The sequence below is a fragment of the Aegilops tauschii genome, chromosome 7 (assembly GCF_002575655.3).
Source record: "Aegilops tauschii subsp. strangulata cultivar AL8/78 chromosome 7, Aet v6.0, whole genome shotgun sequence".
NCBI lineage: Eukaryota > Viridiplantae > Streptophyta > Magnoliopsida > Poales > Poaceae > Aegilops > Aegilops tauschii.
In genome coordinates, this window is record NC_053041.3 from 301,463,728 (window position 1) to 301,470,281 (window position 6,554).

A 6,554-nucleotide genomic window follows, 5' to 3' on the forward strand; every position below is an offset into this window, starting at 1 on the left:
GAAGAATACTGCGCTATCCCAGGAGCTGAATATAAATCAGACGCAGCTAAATGCCGTCACCGCCGAACTAGCGGAAATGAAAAAGGCTGCAATGGGCGCGTCCGGGAAGAAAAACACGAGGAGGAAAAAGACAAACAATCCGAAGAGATAGAGAGATTAAGGGCTCAATTATCGGCCGCTCAGAAACAAAATGAGAAGCTGAAGGGCGGCATGTTCGGTATGTCTTCCTTTAAAAAAAACCACCCTAGGGGCTCGTGTTTAGTCCATGATTCGGAACTTCATGACTCTGTTGCTGCAGGTCTGTTAACTAGCTGGCCGGAAGAAGAAGTATCCATATTTCAAGGCGACGTGCTGGAGGAACTGTCCGTGGTACATGCTCGGGCCCGGAAAGCCATGAGGAGTATGGTCAAGGCATTATGGCCAGCCGATGCCCCTCCAGAGATTATGGAGGGCTTGGCAAACCTGTTCAGAGGTGCCCGGCGCCGGTTCGAGCTATGGAAGACATCTGCCTGCTGGAAAGGTGCACGAGAAGCCTGGGCCATGGTGAAAACACGCTTCACCAAGTTAGATCCAAATCATATGGCCCGAGTGGGACCACAGGGACTAGACGGGAAAGAAATTCCAGTCAATTTGGTGTATGACCAAGTAATGATAGCTGCGAAGTATTCACAGGAAGACTGTAGTTTATATAGTCTTATAGATGGAATAGATAAGGAATAGGTATTTGATTTGATGTATTAATGTACGTTATGATCAACCTGTACCTTTATCTGAACATGTGAAAAGTTTGTCATCGCAGGCTTTCGGCTTTAACCTCCGAACCAAAATGGCAGAGTGTTTCCGGATACTATTCGGAATGAAAAGAAGCATTCACTATGTTCGAAAACCTGGCAACCCAGTCATTGTGCTCGAACAGACAAAAAATTTAGTTCGGGATGTATGTTATATTACATATGTAAGAAACATCTTCCAAGGAAAATAGTTCCGTTAAGGGTTCCTTTCCTTGGGTTGGCATGCTGTAATTATGCATGCCGGGGCGTTGGTCCGCAATACGGAAAAAGTGTCCCGCAGTGTTAGAGTGATTACAATAATGTAACAATCTGTCGTTTGATTGCCGACCAATTATTCTCTTAAGAATGCTAGCTTTCGGCTTCACCCATCTGAGGTACATGTCCGGATGACCCGGTTGTAACATTCACAGAGGTGCTCCCTTTACGCCCTAGCCAAACAATCAGCAACATAGGGCATGAACACAAGAGCAAGACAACCCAGCTTGGCAAAAACTTAAGTCATAGAGGTGCATATAATGGCAAAGAGGGCATATATGAGCAAACGACACATATATTGTGAGCTCCAGGCTCGGAATAATAATAAGCTTCGGTTAAAGAAGCCCCTAGTCATGGTGGGGTGTATACATTTTAGGATGTGTACCCTTCAAGTGCTCGGCTTATCCGAAAACATCCTAGAAATCGTATAAAAATGAGAAAACAAAAAAAATGAAGAGGAGAAAAAGGAACAAAAAAGAAGTATGGCCGAACTTATGCGTAGAATCTTCGGAGCCAAGCAGCGTTCCATGGATTCAGCTCTAGGCGATTATACGATGCATTACGAAGGCGATAGGCTCCTCATGTGAGAACTTCATCTATAATGAAGGGACCCTCCCATTTTGGTTTGAGCTTGTCCTTCTTCTTCTCTGGGAGGCGTAAAACGAGTTCACTGTCATTATAAGTCTTGGCCCGCACTTCTCTGCTTTGGTATCTCCGAGCTTGTTTTTGATAGAATGCGGAATGGGCTTTTGCAATAGCGCGCTCCTCCTCCAGGCCGTCTAGGTCGTCCTGCCGATCGAGCTCGGCTTCTCTCTCTTCATACATGCGCACTCGAGGTGAGTCATGAATAATGTCGCAGGGCAAGACAGCCTCTGCGCCGTACACCATGAAAAAGGGTGTCTATCTGGTCATGCGATTGGGTGTGGTCCACAGTCCCTAGAGTACGGAATCAAGTTCCTCGACCTAGTGTTTATCTGACTCCCGTAGGGATCACACTAGTCTGGGTTTGATGCCGCTAATAACCAGGCCATTAGCCCGTTCGACCTGACCATTTGTTTGAGGGTGATATACGGAGGCATAATCGAGCTTAATGCCCAGGTTAGCACACCAATTTTTCACCTCATCGGCTATGAAGTTGGAGCCATTGTCTGTGATGATGCTGTGCGGGACACCGTAACGGTGTACAACGCCGGATATAAAGTCGGTCACCGGCCCAGCTTCAGCCGTTTTTACTGGTTTGGCCTCTTTCCACTTAGTGAATTTATCCACCATAACCATCAAATATTTCTTCTTATGGCTTCCCCCTTTAAGTGGTCCGACCATATCTAGCCCCCAGACCGCAAAAAGCCAAGTAATGGGGATTGTTCTAAAGGCAGCCGGCGGCATATGCCTTTGATTAGTGAAAAGCTGACATCCTACACAGCACTGTACAAGGGCCTATGCATCTACTCGGTCCGTTGGCCAAAAGAAACCTGTACGGAAGGCCTTACTTACGAGGGCCCAAGCTTCGGTGTGATGGCCACCGAGACCAGCATGTATTTCGGCCAAGAGCTGCCGTCCCTCCTCTTCGGAGATACATCTTTGAAGAACTCCAGTGGTACTTTTCTTGTAGAGTTCTCCTTCATGAACTTTGTAGGCTTTAGAGCGTCAAACTATGCGGCGGGCCTCATTTTGGTCATCAGGGAGCTCCTGCCTATTAAGGTAGGCCAGGAAGGGTTCGGTCCATGGAGTAATGACAACCATGATTACATGGGCGGAAGGTGTCATTTCGGTGCCCGAGCCCCCGATGATATCATAATTGTGTTCGGCATCTGGGGGTATGATCGGCTCCGGACTAGTATTGCCGCTCGCGTCCTGCCATACCACGGATGGCTTGAAGAGGCTTTCCACAAAGGTGTTAGGCAGGACGGGGTCGCGTTTAGCGCCCATTCGAGCAAGGATGTCCGCTGCCTGATTACTGTCTCGAGCAACATGATGAAACTCGAGCCCCTCAAACCGAGCTGATATTTTGAGTACGGCGTTTCGGTATGCCGCCATCTTTGGATCTTTTACATCGAATTCTCCATTTATTTGGGATATTGCGAGGTTCGAATCCCCACGCACCTCGAGGCATTGTATGCCCATAGAAACAACCATTCGGACCATGCAGTAGTGCCTCATATTCGGCCGCGTTGTTGGAGTCCGTATACATGATTTATAATACATAGCGTACTGTGTCCCCTGCAGGGGATGTTAGGATGACACCAGCCCCCAATCCGGCTAACATTTTAGAGCCGTCGAAGTACATCACCCAGTTGGAGTATGTGCCGTGCTCTTTAGGGAGTTCGGCTTCCGTCCATTCGGCGACAGTCGGCCAACACCTGAGATTTAATAGCTCGGTGTGGCTTGTATGTTATTTCAAATGGTAAGAGCTCGATGGCCCATTAGGCTATGCGGCCGGTGGCGTCCCAATTATTTATGATGTCATTGAGTGGTACTTCGGACGCCACCGTGATCGAACACTCTTGAAAGTAGTGCCGCAGCTTCCGGGATGCCATGAAGACGCATACGCTATCTTTTGATAGTGTGGGTATCGAGATTTGCATGGTGTAAGGACCGTCGATACATAGTACACTAGTTTCTGGAGTGGGAATTTGTGTCCCTCTTCCTCTCGTTCGACGACGAGTACGGCGCTCACCACCTGGTGAGTCGCAGATATGTAGAGCAACATAGGTTCGCCAACACTTGGTGCGGCAAGGATTGGGTTGCTTGCTAACAAAGTTTTTATTTCTTCCAATCCGGCTGTAGCCACATCCATCTATTCAAAGTGATCGGGGCGTCGGACTAGTCGATAAAGTGGCACTGCCTTTTCTCCTAATCTGGAGATAAAGCGGCTCAAGGCTGCCACGCACCCAGCTAGTTTTTGGACCTGCTTTAAGTCTGTTGGCGTTGCCAATTGTGACAAGGCTCGGATTTTGGCTGGGTTCGCTTCGATTCCTCTATTGGAAACGATGAACCCGAGTAGTTTTCGGCTGGAACGGCGAAAACGCATTTTTCCGGATTGAGCCGTACTCCCTCCTTTCTGGTTTATAAGGCTTATCTCAATTTTTTTGTTTTTCCGATTTATAGGGCTCATCTCCATCTCATTATTAGTTTCCAATGTGCATTAAATCTTTGCATGCAAGAATTAAAAAGGAACACACCAATGCATGTGATGTTCCTACTCATCTAGTGGCCAAGCATGCATGCACTGTAATTAATCCAAATTAATGCATGAGTTTAATTGGGGTAGTTTTGTAAAGTACGAGATACATTCCTCCACTCACAAAATGCCTTGGTTGATGAGATTTGAGATTTGAGCCCTATAAACCGGAAGGGAGGGAGTATGTCATATGTTTGGAGGTTGTCGAATGTGAGGCATAGATCGTCCACCAATGATTCGACATGTTTAGTCTTGATGACTACATCATCTATGTATGCCTCCACTGTCTTGCCAATTTGCTTTTCCAGACATGTTTCAATCATGCGTTGGTAAGTGGCGCCAGAGTTTTTGAGTCCGAAAGGCATAGTGTTGAAGCAGAAAGGCCCGCACGGGGTAATGAATGCCGTTGCGGCTTGGTCGGATTCCTTCATCTTAATTTGATGGTATCCGGAGTATGCGTCGAGGAAACACAGTGAGTCATGTCCTGCGGTCGCGTCAATGATTTGGTCAATGAGGGGCAGCGGGAAGGGGTCCTTAGGGCAAGCCTTATTGAGGTCCTTGGAATTGACACAAAGCCGCCAGGATTTATCCTTCTTCGGCACCATGACCAGGTTCGCTAGCCAATCTGGGTGTTTGATCTCTCTGATGAACCCGACTTCAAGTAGTTTGGCTAGCTCCTCTCCCATAGCTTGTCGTTTGGGTTCGGAAAATCACCGCAACGTTTGCTTGACTGGTTTGAACCCCTTTATTATATTGAGGCTATGTTTGGCCAGTCTGCATGGGATTCCTGGCATATCTGAAGGATGCCAGGCAAAGATGTCCCAATTTTCACGCAGGAATGCTCGTAAGGCGACGTCGACTGTCGGATCCAACTGTGCTCCAATGGAGGCTGTCTTGTTACGATCCGTCGGGTGCACTTGAAATTTGACTATTTCGTCTGCTGGCTTGAAAGAAGTGGACTTAGGCCTCTTATCGAAGATTACATCGTCTTTGTCCATTGTGGAACGCAGAGTGGTTAGCTCATCGGCCGCGAGGGCCTCAGATAGTGCCTCGAGGGCCAAGGATGCAATTTTGTTTTCGGCGCGGAGTGCTATATCCGGATCATCGGTGATAGTGATAACTCTGTTGGGCCCTGGCATTTTGAGCTTCATGTACCCGTAATGGGGTATGGCTTGGAAACGTGTGAAGGCGTCTCGCCCCAATAAGGCGTGATATCCGCTATTGAAAGGTGCCATGTGGAAGAGAAACTCTTCGGACCTGTAGTTCTCCGGCGTGCCGAATACTACATCAAGTTTAATTTTCCCCGAGCATCGTGCTTCTCGACTGGGGATAATGCCTCAAAAGGTGGTACTGCTTTGCTCGATGCGACTCTTGTCCATTTGCATTTTATTGAGCGTGTCTTTGTAGATGAGGTTCAGCCCGCTGCCGCTGTCCATGAGCACTTTGGTGAGTCGAAAGCCATCCACAATTGGGTTTAAGACCAAGGCGGCTGGTGCTCGGACTGATCGTACCCTTGGTTCGTCATCGGCAGTAAAAGTTATTGCCGTATCATTCCAAGGATTTATTGCGGCTACTTGGTTAACTTCGGCAAGGTGGCGGAGCGCCCTTTTGCACTGATTAGTTTAAGTCGAAGACCGTAAAGACATTGAGATCGTCATCCTCCGAAGAGTGCTTCTCTGGGGTAGTGTTGGTGAGGATGGCCTCGCCGCTCTTAGCCACCTGCCGGAGTACCCAACATGCCCGAAGGCTATGTGTTGGTTCGGTATTCGGCGTCGTGTGTATCTGACAGGGCTTGTCGAGCAATTCGTCGAGGACAGTTCTATGTCCCATGAAGGGCTTGATTTTCTTGTCAATAGGATGATGATCGGGTGCCCCGTAAGGGTGCGTCCTTTTTGCCCGTCCGGCGGGCTGCTTAAAGGCAGGGGGTTCCCACCAGGCTATCTGGGCTTTCTAGGCGCTTTCCATTGCGCAGTACTTCTGTACTATATGTGCCAAATCTGCAAAGTGTAGTATGCGGCGGCGGTTGAGGGTATTGAGGATTCCCTCGTCCGTACAGTTGCGGCAAAAAAATGAAACCGCGTCGTCGTCGCAACAATCTGTAATCTTGTTTTTAACAAGGAGGAACCTGGCCTAGAAGTGATGGACCGTTTCCTGAGGTTGCTGCCGTACATACATTAGGTCACATACGTCTGGAGGACCTGAACTGCTTGGGGAATATTGCTTGTGGTGGGTGGGCGGGCTGAAATCCGAACCCTGACCCACTATTGGATTCGGAGTTTGAAGAATCTCCGAGGTCACCAGTTCAGGATCAGTAAGGTCCTGAAGAC